At 39.4% G+C, this 20,003-nt stretch overlaps 1 protein-coding gene across 4 annotated transcripts in view; it reads right to left on the bottom strand.

Moving 5' to 3' along the window:
- The window catches only part of FAM133A (family with sequence similarity 133 member A), a 54,866-nt gene that overhangs the window by 20,300 nt on the left and 14,563 nt on the right, over positions 1 to 20,003 (bottom strand). For 3 of the 4 annotated variants that reach the window (XM_010352965.2, XM_010352966.2, XM_010352964.2), the window contains one exon: positions 11 to 100. The exons of the other annotated variant lie outside the window; for it this stretch is intronic. The gene's annotated coding sequence lies outside the window, so the exon portion shown is untranslated. The remainder of the gene's footprint in view (positions 1 to 10; positions 101 to 20,003) is intronic. 4 annotated transcript variants of the gene reach the window in all.

Raw genomic sequence — 20,003 nt, 5'->3', positions numbered from 1 at the left:
AAACACTTACCTCAATTGGCTTCCAGGATAACACACACTCTAGGTTTTCCTCTCACCTTTCCCAGCTGCTTCTTTCTAAGTTCCTTTTCAGGTTCTTCCACTTTTACCACAGAAAAATAAGAAATAAGATAATGTTTGTCAAAGTTATTGCACTAACATGGCAGTAAATTTTAGTTTACAGAACTAAAACTTAGAGTCACGAAAAATGTAAGAAAATTTGAAGAGGTACGTGACCAGAACAAAATATTGTTTTATCAGGCAAATTAATCACCCTTTTAGAAAGTTACAATTAGCACTTTCTTACCATTATTGTTATTTATTCAATTGTAAACAACTATCTACTACAAAGAACTATAGATTGGTCCCTGCTCTCCCACTTTTTCTACCTATAATTGTTTACCTAATGTATTCCTTCCTCACTGCCTATTGAAACCACTTACCCTCAATCTAATCATTATTCTAAAACCCAATTTCTTTAAACAAAATTCTTCCCCATCACCTACACTTCTTTTTTATATTTCAATAGTACTTTAAACCTAATAAATTAATGAAAGAGTGACTGCGGTAATATTTATAAAATAATTTTCCCCACCCTAAGTAATCTAAGAAAAAAATTCATTTTTAATGATCCTCAGTTTCTCTGAACTTTGATTGTCAAAAAAAAACTGATGAATATAGAACTCTCTGACAGTAAAAACAGCTATTCCTACAAAACAGGGACTCAAAGTACGGTCCCATGACCATGGGGATCTTCAAGATCCTTTCAGGGAGTCTCCAAGGTTCTCCTTTTTCTTACCATATATTTTTGTAAGGTCTGATGTTCTTCATATACTTCAACTAAAATATCATATCACAACAGACTGAATGTAGAAACAGATAAGAGAATTATTAAGCTAGGCATTAAGGAGATTTGTAAAAATACGCAATAGTATATCTTGTTTTCCCTAAATGTTTTTAATTTGGAAAATAAAATTATATTTTATAAAATGTTACCTTGCCGGGCGCGGTGGCTCAAGCCTGTAATCCCAGCACTTTGGGAGGCCGAGACGGGCGGATCACGAGGTCAGGAGATCGAGACCATCCTGGCTAACATGGTGAAACCCCGTCTCTACTAAAAAATACAAAAAAAAAAAACTAGCCGGGCGAGGTGGCGGGCGCCTGTAGTCCCAGCTACTCGGGAGGCTGAGGTAGGAGAATGGCGTAAACCCGGGAGGCGGAGCTTGCAGTGAGCTGAGATCCGGCCACTGCACTCCAGCCTGGGCGACAGAGCGAGACTCCGTCTCAAAAAAAAAAAAAAAAAAAGTTACCTGATTAACAGGTAATGGGTTTATTCTTGGTATTTTCAAACGGGTTAAATATTGTAAACATTTCTCAGTTTTACTTTTAATACCACAACTCTCAGTAGCTACTATATATGATATTATTTACCACATAAACAAATGCTTTCTAAGGTTCTTGGTAATGTGTTACAGCGTAAAGGAATCCTGAGACTAAAAAGTTTGAGCAACTTCGCTCTGAAAAAATGTTTCTCAAATAATACCCACTGACCACCGGCCTTTTTTTTTTATTAAAAACATATTATTATTTTTAATATATTAACCTGCCTATTATATATATATATAACATTTTCAACATGGACTCCAGTTGATTGTTATACACATTAAAATTAGAAACATCAAGGGAAGGGGTATATAGACTTTGAAGTCTGATTAATTCAAACGCTAGCTCGGACACTTCCTGGTTGTAACCCTAGCCTATACTACTCTTGCTTTTTTGAGACAGAGTCTCACTCTGTCACCCAGGCTGGAGTGCAGTGGTGCGATCTCGGCTCACTGCCAGCTCCGCCTCCCGGGTTCACGCCATTTTCTTGCCTCAGCCTCCCGAGTAGCTGGGACTACAGGCGCCCGCCACCATGCCCGGATAATTTTTTGTATCTTTAATAGAGATGGGGTTTCACTGTGTTAGCCAAGATGGTCTGGATCTCCTGACCTCGTGATCTGCCCCCCTCGGCCTCCCAAAGTGCTGAGATTACAGGCATGAGCCACCGCGCCCGACCGCCTATACTACTCTTAAGCAATTTCCAGCTCTTAGTTTCCCCTCCCCCTATGTCCGGAATCCTATTCTAACTGCATATATTCAATTAAATAATTGCTCATCTCTTGAAGAAGCTCCAAGATTTTGTATCAGAGAAGTTTTAGAGGCAGTAATCTGGGTCTGAAAGGACACTGGAAAGGACACTTGTACTTCCTTAAGAGGCACGTTGTTTTTACTTAAATTGTTTTGAGGTGGCTATGAGAAGATGATGGCGATTTTAATGGGATTCTCTTTCCCAGGCTACTCCCTGCCATTGACACTTACCTATTTGCTTCTCCTATAGAACAGCAAGGGCCCCCTCAAAGGATTTTATTTCCTTTTCTGCACCTCCAAGCATATAGCGGTGAAGACGGCAGCCATTTTGTCTTGCCCTAGCCGGAACCCAAATCAGTTATTCTTATCAAGCTGCCTGCTACTTCCGCAATGCTCATTGTGGTTTGAATACACAGTTCTGACCAATCACAGGCTTAGAACTGGTTAGACTGTTTCAATTCAGTCAGTTAACAGAAACCTAACAGAAACCCATGACATTTTGCCCAGCAGTGAACCAACCTTTTAAGAAAGTTTTCGGGGAGGGCGGAGCAAGATGGCCGAATAGGAACAGCTCCAGTCTCCAACTCCCAGCGCGAGCGACACAGAAGACCGGTGATTTCTGCATTTTCAACTGAGGTACTGGGGTCATCTCACTAGGGAGTGCCGGACAATCGGTGCTGGTCAGCTGCTGCAGCCTGACCAGCGAGAGCTGAAGCAGGGCGAGGCATCGCCTCACCTGGAAGCGCAAGGGGGAAGGGGATCCGTTTTCCTAGCCAGGGGAACTGAGACACACAACACCTGGAAAATCGGGTAACTCCCACCCCAATACTGCGCTGTAAGCATACAGGCACACCAGGAGAATATATCCCAATCCTGGCCGGGAGGGTCCCACGCCCACGAAGCCTCCCTCACTGCTAACACAGCAGTCTGCCGCGATCTATCCGCAAGGCAGCAGCGAGGCTGGGGGAGGGGCGCCCGCCATTACTGAGGCTTAAGTAGGTAAACAAAGCCGCTGGGAAGCTCGAACTGGGTGGAGCTCACAGCAGCTCAAGGAAGCCTGCCTGTCTCTGTAGTCTCCACCTCTGGGGACAGCGCACAGCTGAAGACCAACAGGGGAAGTAGCAGGAGCCAGTGCAGACGCGAACGACTCTGTCTGACAGCTTTGGGGAGAGCCGTGGATCTCCCAACGCGGAGGTTGAGATCTGAGAACGGACAGACTGCCTGCTCAGGTGTGTCTCTGACCCCTGAGTAGCCTAGCTGGGAGAAATCCCCCACTAGGGGCAGTCTGACACCCCACACCTCACAGGGTGGAGTACACCCCTGAGAGGAAACTTCCAAAGGAAGAATCAGACAGGTACACTCGCTGTTCAGCAATATTCTATCTTCGGCAACCTCTGCTGCTGATACCCAGGCAAACAGGGTCTGAAGTGGACCTCAAGCAATCTCCAACAGACCAACAGACAGTCCTTCTGACTGTCAGAAGGAAAACTATCAAACAGGAAGGACACCTATACCAAAACCCCATCAGTACGTCACCACCATCAAAGACCAGAGACAGATAAAACCACAAAGATGGGGAAAAAGCAGGGCAGAAAAGCTGGAAATTCAAAAAATAAGAGCGCATCTCCCCCTGCGAAGGAGCGCAGCCCATCGCCAGCAACGGATCAAAGCTGGTCAGAGAATGACTTGGACGAGAGGAGAGAAGAAGGCTTCAGTCCATCAAACTTATCAGAGCTAAAGGAGGAATTACGTACCCAGCGCAAAGAAACTAAAAATCTTGAAAAAAGAGTGGAAGAATTGACAGCTAGACTAATTAATGCAGAGAAGATCATAAACGAAATGACAGAGATGAAAACCATGACACGAGAAATACGTGACAAATGCACAAGCTTCAGTAACCGACTCGATCAACTGGAAGAAAGAGTATCAGCGATTGAAGATCAAATGAATGAAATGAAGCGAGAAGAGAAACCAAAAGAAAAAAGAAGAAAAAGAAATGAGCAAAGCCTGCAAGAAGTATGGGATTACGTAAAAAGACCAAATCTACGTCTGATTGGGGTGCCTGAAAGTGAGGGGGAAAATGGAACCAAGTTGGAAAACACTCTTCAGGATATCATCCAGGAGAACTTCCCCAACCTAGTAGGGCAGGCCAACATTCAAATTCAGGAAATACAGAGAACGCCACAAAGATACTCCTCCAGAAGAGCAACTCCAAGACACATCATTGCCAGATTCACCAAAGTTGAAATGAAGGAAAAAATCTTAAGGGCAGCCAGAGAGAAAGGTCGGGTAACCCACAAAGGGAAGCCCATCAGACTAACAGCAGATCTCTCGGCAGAAACTCTACAAGCCAGAAGAGAGTGGGGGCCAATATTCAACGTTCTTAAAGAAAAGAATTTTAAACCCAGAATTTCATATCCAGCCAAACTAAGTTTCATAAGTGAAGGAGAAATAAAATCCTTTACAGATAAGCAAATGCTTAGAGATTTTGTCACCACCAGGCCTGCCTTACAAGAGACCCTGAAGGAAGCCCTAAACATGGAAAGGAACAACCGGTACCAGCCATCGCAAAAACATGCCAAAATGTAAAGACCATCGAGGCTAGGAAGAAACTGCATCAACTAACGAGCAAAATAACCAGTTAATATCATAATGGCAGGATCAAGTTCACATATAACAATATTAACCTTAAATGTTAATGGACTAAATGCTCCAATTAAAAGACACAGACTGGCAAACTGGATCAAGAGTCAAGACCCATCAGTCTGCTGTATTCAGGAGACCCATCTCACATGCAGAGACATACATAGGCTCAAAATAAAGGGATGGAGGAAGATCTACCAAGCAAATGGAGAACAAAAAAAAGCAGGGGTTGCAATCCTTGTCTCTGATAAAACAGACTTTAAACCATCAAAGATCAAAAGAGACAAAGAAGGCCATTACATAATGGTAAAGGGATCAATTCAACAGGAAGAGCTAACTCTCCTAAATATATATGCACCAAATACAGGAGCACCCAGATTCATAAAGCAAGTCCTTAGAGACTTACAAAGAGACTTAGACTCCCATACAATAATAATGGGAGACTTCAACACTCCGCTGTCAACATTAGACAGATCAACGAGACAGAAAGTTAACAAGGATATCCAGGAATTGAACTCATCTCTGCACCAAGCGGACCTAATAGACATCTATAGAACTCTCCACCCCAAATCAACAGAATATACATTCTTCTCAGCACCACATCGCACTTATTCCAAAATTGACCACATAATTGGAAGTAAAGCACTCCTCAGCAAATGTAAAAGAACAGAAATTATAACAAACTGTCTGTCAGACCACAGTGCAATCAAACTAGAACTCAGGACTAAGAAACTCAATCAAAACCGCTCAACTACATGGAAACTGAACAACCTGCTCCTGAATGACTACTGGGTACATAACGAAATGAAAGCGGAAATAAAGATGTTCTTTGAAACCAATGAGAACAAAGATACAACATACCAGAATCTCTGGGACACATTTAAAGCAGTGTGTAGAGGGAAATTTATAGCACTAAATGCCCACAAGAGAAAGCAGGAAAGATCTAAAATTGACACTCTAACATCACAATTAAAAGAACTAGAGAGGCAAGAGCAAACACATTCAAAAGCTAGCAGAAGGCAAGAAATAACTAAGATCAGAGCCGAACTGAAGGAGATAGAGACACAAAAAACCCTCCAAAAAATCAATGAATCCAGGAGTTGGTTTTTTGAAAAGATCAACAAAATTGACAGACCGCTAGCAAGGCTAATAAAGAAGAAAAGAGAGAGGAATCAAATAGATGCAATAAAAAATGATAAAGGGGATATCACCACTGACCCCACAGAAATACAAACTACCATCAGAGAATACTATAAACGCCTCTACGCAAATCAACTAGAAAATCTAGAAGAAATGGATAAATTCCTGGACACTTACACTCTCCCAAGGCTAAACCAGGAAGAAGTTGAATCCCTGAATAGACCAATAGCAGGCTCTGAAATTGAGGCAACAATTAATAGCCTACCCATCAAAAAAAGTCCAGGACCAGATGGATTCACAGCTGAATTCTACCAGAGGTACAAGGAGGAGCTGGTACCATTCCTTCTGAAACTATTCCAATCAATAGAAAAAGAGGGAATCCTCCCTAACTCATTTTATGAGGCCAACATCATCCTGATACCAAAGCCTGGCAGAGACACATCAAAAAAAGAGAATTTTAGACCAATATCCCTGATGAACATTGATGCAAAAATTCTCAATAAAATACTGGCAAACCGGATTCAGCAGCACATCAAAAAGCTTATCCACCATGATCAAGTGGGCTTCATCCCTGGGATGCAAGGCTGGTTCAACATTCGCAAATCAATAAACGTAATCCAGCATATAAACAGAACCAAAGACAAGAACCACATGATTGTCTCAATAGATGCAGAAAAGGCTTTTGACAAAATTCAACAGCCCTTCATGCTAAAAACTCTCAATAAATTCGGTATTGATGGAACGTACCTCAAAATAATAAGAGCTATTTATGACAAACCCACAGCTAATATCATACTGAATGGGCAAAAACTGGAAAAATTCCCTTTGAAAACTGGCACAAGACAGGGATGCCCTCTCTCACCACTCCTATTCAACATAGTGTTGGAAGTTCTGGCTAGGGCAATCAGGCAAGAGAAAGAAATCAAGGGTATTCAGTTAGGAAAGGAAGAAGTCAAATTGTCCCTGTTTGCAGATGACATGATTGTATATTTAGAAAACCCCATCGTCTCAGCCCAAAATCTCCTTAAGCTGATAGGCAACTTCAGCAAAGTCTCAGGATACAAAATTAATGTGCAAAAATCACAAGCATTCTTATACACCAGTAACAGACAAGCAGAGAGCCAAATCAGGAATGAACTTCCATTCACAATTGCTTCAAAGAGAATAAAATACCTAGGAATCCAGCTTACAAGGGATGTAAAGGACCTCTTCAAGGAGAACTACAAACCACTGCTCAGTGAAATAAAAGAGGACACAAACAAATGGAAGAACATACCATGCTCATGGATAGGAAGAATCAATATCGTGAAAATGGCCATACTCCCCAAGGTTATTTATAGATTCAATGCCATCCCCATCAAGCTACCAATGAGTTTCTTCACAGAATTGGAAAAAACTGCTTTAAAGTTCATATGGAACCAAAAAAGGGCCCGCATTGCCAAGACAATCCTAAGTCAAAAGGACAAAGCTGGAGGCGTCACGCTACCTGACTTCAAACTATACTACAAGGCTACAGTCACCAAAACAGCATGGTACTGGTACCAAAACAGAGATATAGATCAATGGAACAGAACAGAGTCCTCAGAAATAATACCACACATCTACAGCCATCTGATCTTTGACAAACCTGAGAGAAACAAGAAATGGGGAAAGGATTCCCTATTTAATAAATGGTGCTGGGAAAATTGGCTAGCCATAAGTAGAAAGCTGAAACTGGATCCTTTCCTTACCCCTTATACGAAGATTAATTCAAGATGGATTAGAGACTTAAATGTTAGACCTAATACCATAAAAACCCTAGAAGAAAATCTAGGTAGTACCATTCAGGACATAGGCATGGGCAAGGACTTCATGTCTAAAACACCAAAAGCAACGGCAGCAAAAGCAAAAATTGACAAATGGGATCTCATTAAACTAAAGAGCTTTTTCACAGCAAAAGAAACTACCATCAGAGTGAACAGGCAACCTACAGAATGGGAGAAAATTTTTGCAACCTACTCATCTGACAAAGGGCTAATATCCAGAATCTACAAAGAACTCAAACAAATATACGAGAAAAAAACAAACAGCCCCATCAAAAAGTGGGGAAAGGATATGAACAGACATTTCTCAAAAGAAGATATTCATACAGCCAACAGACACATGAAAAAATGCTCATCATCACTCGCCATCAGAGAAATGCAAATCAAAACCACAATGAGATACCATCTCACACCAGTTAGAATGGCAATCATTAAGAAGTCAGGAAACAACAGGTGTTGGAGAGGATGTGGAGAAATAGGAACACTTTTACACTGTTGGTGGGATTGTAAACTAGTTCAACCATTATGGAAAACAGTATGGCAATTCCTCAAGGATCTAGAACTAGATGTACCTTATGACCCAGCCATCCCACTACTGGGTATATACCCAAAGGATTATAAATTATTCTACTACAAAGACACATGTACACGTATGTTTATTGCGGCACTATTCACAATAGCAAAGACTTGGAATCAACCCAAATGTCCATCTGTGACAGACTGGATTAAGAAAATGTGGCACATATACACCATGGAATACTATGCAGCCATAAAAAAGGATGAGTTTGCGTCCTTTGTAGGGACATGGATGCAGCTGGAAACCATCATTCTTAGCAAACTATCACAAGAACAGAAAACCAAACACCGCATGTTCTCACTCATAGGTGGGAACTGAACAATGAGATCACTTGGACTCGGGAAGGGGAACATCACGCACTGGGGCCTATCATGGGGAGGGGGGAGGGGGGAGGAGGGAGGGCTTGCATTGGGGAGTTATACAAGATATAAATGATGAATTGATGGGTGCTGACGAGTTGATGGGTGCAGCACACCAACATGGCATAAAAAAAAAAAAAAAAAAAAAAAAGAAAGTTTTCCTCTGTATCAGAGTGCTGCTCATAGTTCATTAACCCTCACGATGAGAATTATACAGAGCGATGTTTAAAAATGCGGATTCCTGGCCGGGCGCGGTGGCTCAAGCCTGTAATCCCAGCACTTTGGGAGGCCGAGACGGGTGGATCACGAGGTCAGGAGATCGAGACCATCCTGGCTAACATGGTGAAACCCCGTCTCTACTAAAAAATACAAAAAAAACTAGCCGGGCGAGGTGGCCGGCGCCTGTAGCCCCAGCTACTCGGGAGGCTAAGGCAGGAGAATGGCGTAAACCCGGGAGGCGGAGCTTGCAGTGAGCTGAGATCCGGCCACTGCACTCCAGCCTGGGCGACAGAGCGAGACTCCGTCTCAAAAAAAAAAAAAAAAAAAAAAAAAAAAGTTACCTGATTAACAGGTAATGGGTTTATTCTTGGTATTTTCAAACGGGTTAAATATTGTAAACATTTCTCAGTTTTACTTTTAATACCACAACTCTCAGTAGCTACTATATATGATATTATTTACCACATAAACAAATGCTTTCTAAGGTTCTTGGTAATGTGTTACGGCGTAAAGGAATCCTGAGACTAAAAAGTTTGAGCAACTTCGCTCTGAAAAGATGTTTCTCAAATAATACCCACTGACCACCTGCCTTTTTTTTATTAAAAACATATTATTATTTTTAATATATTAACCTGCCTATTATATATATATATATATATAAAACATTTTCAACATGGACTCCAGTTGATTGTTATACACATTAAAATTAGAAAAATCAAGGGAAGGGGTATATAGACTTTGAAGTCTGATTAATTCAAACGCTAGCTCGGACACTTCCTGGTTGTAACCCTAGCCTATACTACTCTTGTTTTTTTGAGACAGAGTCTCGCTCTGTCACCCAGGCTGGAGTGCAGTGGTGCGATCTCGGCTCACTGCCAGCTCCGCCTCCCGGGTTCACGCCATTTTCTTGCCTCAGCCTCCCGAGTAGCTGGGACTACAGGCGCCCACCACCATGCCCGGCTAATTTTTTGTATCTTTAATAGAGACGGGGTTTCACTGTGTTAGCCAAGATGGTCTGGATCTCCTGACCTCGTGATCTGCCCCCCTCGGCCTCCCAAAGTGCTGAGATTACAGGCATGAGCCACCGCGCCCGACCGCCTATACTACTCTTAAGCAATTTCCAGCTCTTAGTTTCCCCTCCCCCTATGTCCGGAATCCTATTCTAACTGCATATATTCAATTAAATAATTGCTCATCTCTTGAAGAAGCTCCAAGATTTTGTATCAGAGAAGTTTTAGAGGCAGTAATCTGGGTCTGAAAGGACACTGGAAAGGACACTTGTACTTCCTTAAGAGGCACGTTGTTTTTACTTAAATTGTTTTGAGGTGGCTATGAGAAGATGATGGCGATTTTAATGGGATTCTCTTTCCCAGGCTACTCCCTGCCATTGACACTTACCTATTTGCTTCTCCTATAGAACAGCAAGGGCCCCCTCAAAGGATTTTATTTCCTTTTCTGCACCTCCAAGCATATAGCGGTGAAGACGGCAGCCATTTTGTCTTGCCCTAGCCGGAACCCAAATCAGTTATTCTTATCAAGCTGCCTGCTACTTCCGCAATGCTCATTGTGGTTTGAATACACAGTTCTGACCAATCACAGGCTTAGAACTGGTTAGACTGTTTCAATTCAGTCAGTTAACAGAAACCTAACAGAAACCCATGACATTTTGCCCAGCAGTGAACCAACCTTTTAAGAAAGTTTTCCTCTGTATCAGAGTGCTGCTCATAGTTCATTAACCCTCACGATGAGAATTATACAGAGCGATGTTTAAAAATGCGGATTCCTGGCCGGGCGCGGTGGCTCAAGCCTGTAATCCCAGCACTTTGGGAGGCCGAGACGGGTGGATCACGAGGTCAGGAGATCGAGACCATCCTGGCTAACATGGTGAAACCCCGTCTCTACTAAAAAATACAAAAAAAACTAGCCGGGCGAGGTGGCCGGCGCCTGTAGCCCCAGCTACTCGGGAGGCTAAGGCAGGAGAATGGCGTAAACCCGGGAGGCGGAGCTTGCAGTGAGCTGAGATCCGGCCACTGCACTCCAGCCTGGGCGACAGAGCGAGACTCCGTCTCAAAAAAAAAAAAAAAAAAAAAAAAAAAAAGTTACCTGATTAACAGGTAATGGGTTTATTCTTGGTATTTTCAAACGGGTTAAATATTGTAAACATTTCTCAGTTTTACTTTTAATACCACAACTCTCAGTAGCTACTATATATGATATTATTTACCACATAAACAAATGCTTTCTAAGGTTCTTGGTAATGTGTTACGGCGTAAAGGAATCCTGAGACTAAAAAGTTTGAGCAACTTCGCTCTGAAAAGATGTTTCTCAAATAATACCCACTGACCACCTGCCTTTTTTTTATTAAAAACATATTATTATTTTTAATATATTAACCTGCCTATTATATATATATATATATATAAAACATTTTCAACATGGACTCCAGTTGATTGTTATACACATTAAAATTAGAAACATCAAGGGAAGGGGTATATAGACTTTGAAGTCTGATTAATTCAAACGCTAGCTCGGACACTTCCTGGTTGTAACCCTAGCCTATACTACTCTTGTTTTTTTGAGACAGAGTCTCGCTCTGTCACCCAGGCTGGAGTGCAGTGGTGCGATCTCGGCTCACTGCCAGCTCCGCCTCCCGGGTTCACGCCATTTTCTTGCCTCAGCCTCCCGAGTAGCTGGGACTACAGGCGCCCACCACCATGCCCGGCTAATTTTTTGTATCTTTAATAGAGACGGGGTTTCACTGTGTTAGCCAAGATGGTCTCGATCTCCTGACCTTGTGATCTGCCCCCCTCGGCCTCCCAAAGTGCTGAGATTACAGGCATGAGCCACCGCGCCCGACCGCCTATACTACTCTTAAGCAATTTCCAGCTCTTAGTTTCCCCTCCCCCTATGTCCGGAATCCTATTCTAACTGCATATATTCAATTAAATAATTGCTCATCTCTTGAAGAAGCTCCAAGATTTTGTATCAGAGAAGTTTTAGAGGCAGTAATCTGGGTCTGAGAGAAAGGACACTGGAAAGGACACTTGTACTTCCTTAAGAGGCACGTTGTTTTTACTTAAATTGTTTTGAGGTGGCTATGAGAAGATGATGGCGATTTTAATGGGATTCTCTTTCCCAGGCTACTCCCTGCCATTGGCACTTACCTATTTGCTTCTCCTATAGAACAGCAAGGGCCCCCTCAAAGGATTTTATTTCCTTTTCTTCACCTCCAAGCATATAGCGGTGAAGACGGCAGCCATTTTGTCTTGCCCTAGCCGGAACCCAAATCAGTTATTCTTATCAAGCTGCCTGCTACTTCCGCAATGCTCATTGTGGTTTGAATACACAGTTCTGACCAATCACAGGCTTAGAACTGGTTAGAATGTTTCAATTCAGTCAGTTAACAGAAACCTAACAGAAACCCATGACATTTTGCCCAGCAGTGAACCAACCTTTTAAGAAAGTTTTCCTCTATATCAGAGTGCTGTTCATAGTTCATTAACCCTCACGATGAGAATTATACAGATGTTTAAAAATGCAGATTCCTGGCCGGGTGCGGTGGCTCAAGCCTGTAATCCCAGCACTTTGGGAGGCCGAGACGGGCGGATCACAAGGTCAGGAGATGGAGACCATCCTGTCTAACACGGTGAAACCCTGTCTCTACTAAAAATACAAAAAACTAGCCCGGTGAGGTGGTGGGCGCCTGTAGTCCCAGCTACTCGGGAGGCTGAGGCAGGAGAGTGGCGTGAACCCGGGAGGCGGAGCTTGCAGTGAGCTGAGATCCGGCCACTGCACTCCAGCCTGGGCGACAGAGCAAGACTCCGTCTCAAAAAAAATAAAAAATAAAAAATAAAATAAAAAAATGCAGATTCCTGTGTTTCATCCCAAACCAAGTGTATCAGAATCTCTGGGAATAAGACCTAGGAATTTAAAAAATGTCTTCAGGGGCTAGGCATCGTGGCTCATGCCTGTAATCCCAGCACTTTGGGAGGCGAGGTGGGCAGATCACCTGAGGCCAGGAGTTCGAGACCATCCTGGCTAACATGGCAAAACCCCGTCTCTACTAAAAATACAAAAATTAGCCGGGGGTGGTGGCGGGTGCCTGCAGTCCCAGCTACTCGGGAGGCTGAGGCAGGAGAATGCCGTGAACCCGGGAGGCAGAGCTGGCAGTGAGCCGAGATCGCACCACTGCGCTCTAGCCTGGGTGACAAAGCAAGACTCCATCTCAAAAAAAAAAAAAAAAAATTAGCCGGGCATGGTGGCATGCGCCTGTAATCCCAGCTACTTGGGAGGCTGAGGCAGGAGAATCGCTTGAACCCAGGAGGCGGAGGTTGCAGTGAACCGAGATTGTGCCATTGAACTCCTGCCTGGGTGACAAGGCTGAGATTCCATCTTAAAAAAAAAAAAAAAAAAAAAAAAAGTCTTCAGAAACTAAAGTCTGAAAACCATTGCCATAGGAAAAATTTCACATTAAAACAATACAGAGAATAGGAAAAATATGCATATTCTCTATCATCACCTAGTTCTTTTACCAATTGCAAACAGATGGATGTTGTCACCAACATGTCCTTCTATATAGACATATTTGTTTCCTTCCAATTAGACACTGCTATTCTGTCAGTGTCCTAGTAGTACCGGGAGTAGTGAGGCTAATTCTCCCTATCTAAAGTCATAAGATATTTAAGTATAAATCAGAATGCCCATGCAATAGCTTATACTGGTAAATATTATAAACACAGGAATGTTTAGTTTAATAACCAGCATATTCTGTCTCTATTAGAGGATATACATACTTTTGTATGGATATCATACATTAAAATCATAATCAGAGTTTTCCTTGGTGAGCCTAGAATCATTAAAAAGGGAGTCAGTAGATTTTTTTAATGATCACTGCCTCAAGGTTTAATTTGATGTACTTACCCATCTCCGTTATTGAGATGGGTACTGGAATAGTCCAGTCTACTAATCAGGACACTCTCTTTCCTAGACAGTGCTGGAAACCTGCAACCAGCTCTCTGATTTTCCCTAATGGAGTTTTCTTTCTGATAATTCATTCTCCTGTTAAATGATTAGATTTCACTTTTTCAATTTATAATCAATTTATATTTGTGTCTCCTTCAGACTCAATCAAAACTCTGGGTGCTTCCAAATTGAATTATCTACTCACCAGTCATCTCTTGGGTTAATTTTGCAGGTGTTTTATCTTACTGGGGATTTAAATTTTTCCTAATTTCACCTTGAATTTCTGACCCTTTGAATTGATTTCACACAATACATCGAATTTTAAAGTACAAGCAATCAACTTTTAAAGAGATCTCAAGAATGTTTACTATAATGTCTATTAATTGTAAAAATCCCATGGCAGAAGTTTTTCATTGTGTTATATTAACTGGAGAATATTTTCAATGTGGTTTACTGCATCAAAAGATATTCCATATGAAACCTTTATAAACAAGCATGTAATATCTTTCTCAAAAGATGCTCAGTAATATTGACATTTTTCATCTGCATTTTGCATTTCTACCTCTGCTTCTCTTGATCTTACTCTCACCTTCTAAAAATATAAGATGATCCCTGTGCTGCCAACCCAATGTTATTTTTTCTCTGTGCTCACTTGTTCTTTCCCTTTAAAAAAATATACCTTGGGTTTTGTAAAAGGTCTAAAATACAGGTGCTTTATTGTACTGGATAATAACCAACATTTTAATTTTAACAAATATTATATTCATAATCTATTATCTAGGTAAATTCTTTATTCAACTTTTTACACTGTGGAAATACTTCAAAAGAGCAATTTCAAAGAAGCAAATGCTAACCTTGTTATTTCGAAGTTAAAACTTTCTTATAAAACTTTTATAAGAAACATTAGTTACAAAAAGCAAAAGCAGTAAAATTAGTACTAAAATGCATGGATGCATGCTACCTTTAGAAGGGGTTTAGACTTCAAAAAGCGTTCTAATGTTGCATCTTAACTTGTACTGGTTATGAAACCATAGGCTGATCTTTTAGCCTTTATTAGGATAGTCTCCACATTGGTACAATGAAAAAAGCTGTCTCTATCTTGTGAGCTTTTGTGAAAATCAAATATGGCACTAATATGAGCACACTTCCAAAAGGCAAATGTGTCATACTGATGATTGTTAGAATTGTTAATATTAAGAATTATCATGCTGTCACATGGATATAAAGGGAGGACCATGTGGCTCTATTTAACAAAAATTCCAAGGCAAATTTTGAAATTAAAGAATATATATCTCAGTGACATTACACTCTCTCTCCCTCTCTGTCTCTCTCTCAGGTCAGCTTTTAGGAGGATCCCATACATAATACAGATGGCTATGCAAATATTGTACACTGGGTTTGCCCAGCTTGCATACATATTATTTACTCTTTTCTGTGTCCAGTCCATCTTCCATACTGCCAACTCTAGTTACCTACTTTAAAATAAAACCCTGACTTTTTAAAATGTCATTAGTTTGTCAGAAAGACCCTGGCTTCCACTTGCTTCTCCAAACTCATCTCCCCTTAACTTTCTTCTTCTTACTCTCTTTTCTTCCTTGACTCATCACTATGACTCCTACACTACAGCCCTAGAAAATACCTTACAGTTCCTCAAATATTTCTGGGTCTTTTCTAACTCTTTGACTTTAAACAATCATATTGTTTCCTTTCACTGGAAACCTTTTCTTTAATCCCTGACTTTTCTGGTCCTCTTAGTAGGAAATAATTTCCTTCTACCCTATATTTCCATGACATGTTGTTCACTCATTCATTCAAACAGTATTTATGGAGTGTCTATTATGTTCCAAACACTGTGCTAGGAAATGCTTATAACACGGAAGTAAACAATATTATCACGGTTCCTAACCTCACAGATTTTATGGATGTTCATATTAAATAAATCACAAGTAACTACATAATTAAAAATATGACAGTGCCATAAAGGTTCAATGGCAGCACATTACTACTGTATAGTCTACAGGATCCTTAGGGCAGCAATGATGATTTATTCATCCATTATTTCCTGTGGTATTGAACACATCAGAAGTGCTGGAATATATCTTTTTGTTTATTTAAATTACGTAGCCAATCTCAGTAACTGTTTCATCACCATGCTGAAATATAGAGTCTATTCAATACAAAAAAGGAAACTATTCAGTAACCTAAATGTTTTGTCTTTATAAGACAAGTGGTAGTTTAACTGTTTTTTGACTGAATTGGCATCTCAATACATATTATGTTACTGAGCATTTGGAGCTAGAAGCACTTGGAACATAAATTCTCGTAAAAATACACAGATGACAGAACTTCCAGTTATGACTAGATGAGAAGATCAGGAAATCCTTTCCCCCAAAAGTATTACAGGTTGAGTATACCTAATCTGAACATCAGAAATCCAAAGTGCTTCAAAACCCAAAATGTTCTGGGTGGCAACACGACATTCACAGGAAATATTTATTGGAGCATTCTGGATTTTGAATTTTCGATTAGGGTTATGGAATCGGTAAGTATAATGCAAATACTTCAAAATCCAAAAATTTCAAAATCTGAAACATTTCTGATCCCAAGCCTTTTGGGTAAGGAATATTCAACCTGTATAAGCGTGGACAAAATTAACAAAGCAACCATTTTGGTATTCTGGAAATTAACCAAAAACCTACCTCCATTTGAGAAGCATTTATGCTTGAAAAATCTCTGACTTTTGGATAAGAATAGTAGGTAACTGTAACCTATAGCTGCTCCCATACTCCCCACCCCCAGCTCATTTAGCTCAGAGGTTCTATCAGGACTCATACAATGAAAAACATAAAACATTACTGAAAGAAATTAAAGAATAGCTAACTAAATGAAGAGACATTTCATATTCTTGGGTTGGAGGGATCAGCACTGTCAACATGGCAATTCTCCCTAGTTTGACCAATAGATTAAATCTAATGCCTACAAAAATACCAGCTGGCTTCTTCACAGAAATTGACAAGTTGATCCTAAAACTGACATATTGATTGGAAAATTCATATAAGAGTACAAGGGATCCAAAATAGCTGAAACAATTTTGAAAAAGTAGAGTAAAATCAGATGACTCATACTTTCTGATTTCAAAACTTACTATAAAGCTAGTTAAGACAATGTGGTGTTGACATATAATATAAATAAGTGGAGCAGAATTGATAGTCTAAAAACAAATCCATACATTTATGGTCAATTGATTTTCTACAAAAGGACAAAGACAATTCAGTGGTGAGATAGTTTTTTCAACAAATGGACATTTGTATATCCATCATTTTTGGAAAGAAAGAAATTAGACACTTCACATCATATATAAAAAGTTAACTCAAAACAGATCACAGACCTAAATGTAAGACCTAAAGGTAAGAGCTAAAGTTATAAAATTCTAGAAGAGAATAAAGGAGAACATTTCCATGAGTTGGGGTTAGGCAAAGAGTTCTTAGGTACAATATTGAAAGCATGTTTCAAAGAAGAAAAAAAATTATAAATTGGACTTCATCAACTTGTGTTACTCAAAAGTCATCATTAAAAGAACATAAGAGAAAATATTGCAAATCATACATCTGATCATATCCAGAATATTTGAAAAACTCTTACAAGTCAATAATTATTAAGACCAAAAAATTAAAAATTTGCAAATAATTTGAATAAATATTTCTTCAAAGAAAATACACAAAATGGTTAAAAGGGATATGAAAAGATGTTCAACATCATTAGTCATTAGGGAAATGCAAATCAGAAGTCAACAAGAAACTACTACATATACACTAGAATGACCATAATAAAAAAGGCAAATTATACCAAGTGTTGATGAGGACACACAGAAAGTGGCCCACAGTGCATTTGCTGTTGGTAATGTCATATAGTACAGCCACATTGGAAAATATTTTGATAGTTTCTTAACAAATTAATCACAAATACACCATACAACACAGCAATTCTACTCCTAGAAATATATCCATGAGAAACAAAAACATATGTCTACACAAATACATGTATGTAAACATGTATAGTAGCATTACACATAATAACAAAAATAACTGGAAACAGTCCAAATATCCACCACCTAGTAAATGGATGAATAAAATGTGATACAGTCATACAATGGAATAGTATTCATCAATTAAAAAAAAAAAACTATTGATCCATGCTATAACATGGATGGACCTCAAAAACATAAGTGAAAGAAGCCAGGCACGACGGGGAATATGCTGTATGATTCTATTTAGATAAAATGTACAGAAAAGGCAAATTTATATAGACAGAAACCAGAAGAGTGTTTGCTTAAGCCTGGATGTAAAAACAAGTATTGACTGCTAACAGACCCTAGATAACTTTTTGGGGAGACAGGAAAATTCTAACAATTATAGTGATGGTCGCACAACTCTCTATAAATTTACTGAAATTATTGAATTATACACATATAATGAGTGAAATTTATGGTATGTAATTCTATTTCAGTAAAAGTTTTTAAAAAACACACAGGGATATAGTAAATAAAAACAATTTAGTGGATTTTCTTAAGTCCTTACTTAGCTTTATTAGGCTCACCGTATGCACCCATTTTCATAATTTCTACTTCTATACTAACACTCTTTACACCTAAATCTATATCTCCAGCCCTGACTTCTAAGCCTTTTTTTTTTTTTTTTTTTTTTTTCCAGTTTTCATCTCATACAGTTGGTTACCTCTTATACTCCTCCTGGCAAAAGGTAACTCCTCCACCTCTTGCTTTCCTTCTCAATTTTCCTATACCTATTAGTGGCACCTATATTTTCCCATGTTTCTCACAACTTCAGTGTTGTCTTCAATCTCCTTATCTTAATCTCATATTAAATTGGAAACCTAGAAAAACTGATTTTCTCCAAAGCATCTCTTAAATGTGCCGTTTCCATTGTCTCATCAAATAAGTCTTTCTGGTTTTATATCCTTATGCATAGGTGCTAAAGCAATCTACCTCATGTTCTATCTTCATATCACCACAGTCCTTGAAAACTTGTAGTGTCTTTAAATTTACATATGCATTTTTTCAACCAAAAATATCTCCTGAAAAAAAAATACAGATAAACAAAAAATAACCATGGAGTACACTACTTATATGTAAACATAGTTAATACCTTGTTGATTATACTTCCAGATATTTTAATGCATATTTATACCTTTTATTTTAAAAAACAAGTTTATATACATAATATTTTGTAACTTGCTTGCATGACTAAATACTATATCATGATTATTTTTCTAAGTCAATAAATATTTATCACTATTGATAGTAGATTAGTGTTTCTTTGGATATATGGACTTTATTGTATTTATTCAACTATTACTTTTACCAAAATTTTTAAAAATTTAATTAAAAATGATTGCTGTGGCCAGGCGCAGCAGCTCATGCCTGTAATCCCAGTAGTTTGGGAGGCCGAGGTGGGAAGATCACCTGAGGTCAGGAGTTCGAGACAAGCCTGGCCAACATGGTGAAATCCCATCTCTACTAAAAATACAAAAATTAGCTGGGCATGGTGGCAGGCGCCTGTAATCCCAGCTACTTGGGAAGCTGAAGCAGGAGAATCACTTGAACCCAGGAGGCAGAGGTTGCAGTGAACTGAGATCGCGCCATAGCACTCCAGCCTCGGGGGCAAGAGTGAGACTTCGTCTCAAAAAACAAAAGCAAAAACGAAAAAATGATTGCTGTTACCTATTATATTAAATCTAAATTTATAACCGTTGTATTCTCCAATACCATCTCTATATTTTCCAACATAATCCCTTTATGCCAGACAAAGCAATCTGCTTGTACCACACATACATATATATAGTTATATATATACATGTATATATACATATATACATATATATACACATATATGTGTGTATATATATGTGTATATATATAGTTAAGTCATGCATTTACATGTTCTTATATCCTTGGCACTGATATTTAAAATTTTTACATTATTTATTTTACTTATTTATATAATTGTCCTGGGGGTGTCTCATACTTGTATTTTTTTCTCTCCTAAATCAGATTGTGAGCTACTCCTAAAGCAATTTTCAAATTTGTTTTTTCTGTCCCCCCAAAGCAATCAATATAGTGGTACATATACAGTACGTAATTAAATTAGTATTGATTTA

Source organism: Rhinopithecus roxellana, chromosome 7 (genome assembly GCF_007565055.1).
Source record: "Rhinopithecus roxellana isolate Shanxi Qingling chromosome 7, ASM756505v1, whole genome shotgun sequence".
Taxonomy (NCBI): domain Eukaryota; kingdom Metazoa; phylum Chordata; class Mammalia; order Primates; family Cercopithecidae; genus Rhinopithecus; species Rhinopithecus roxellana.
The sequence above is the reverse complement of the archived record's forward strand: the minus strand, read 5'-3'. Positions and strand labels throughout refer to the sequence as shown.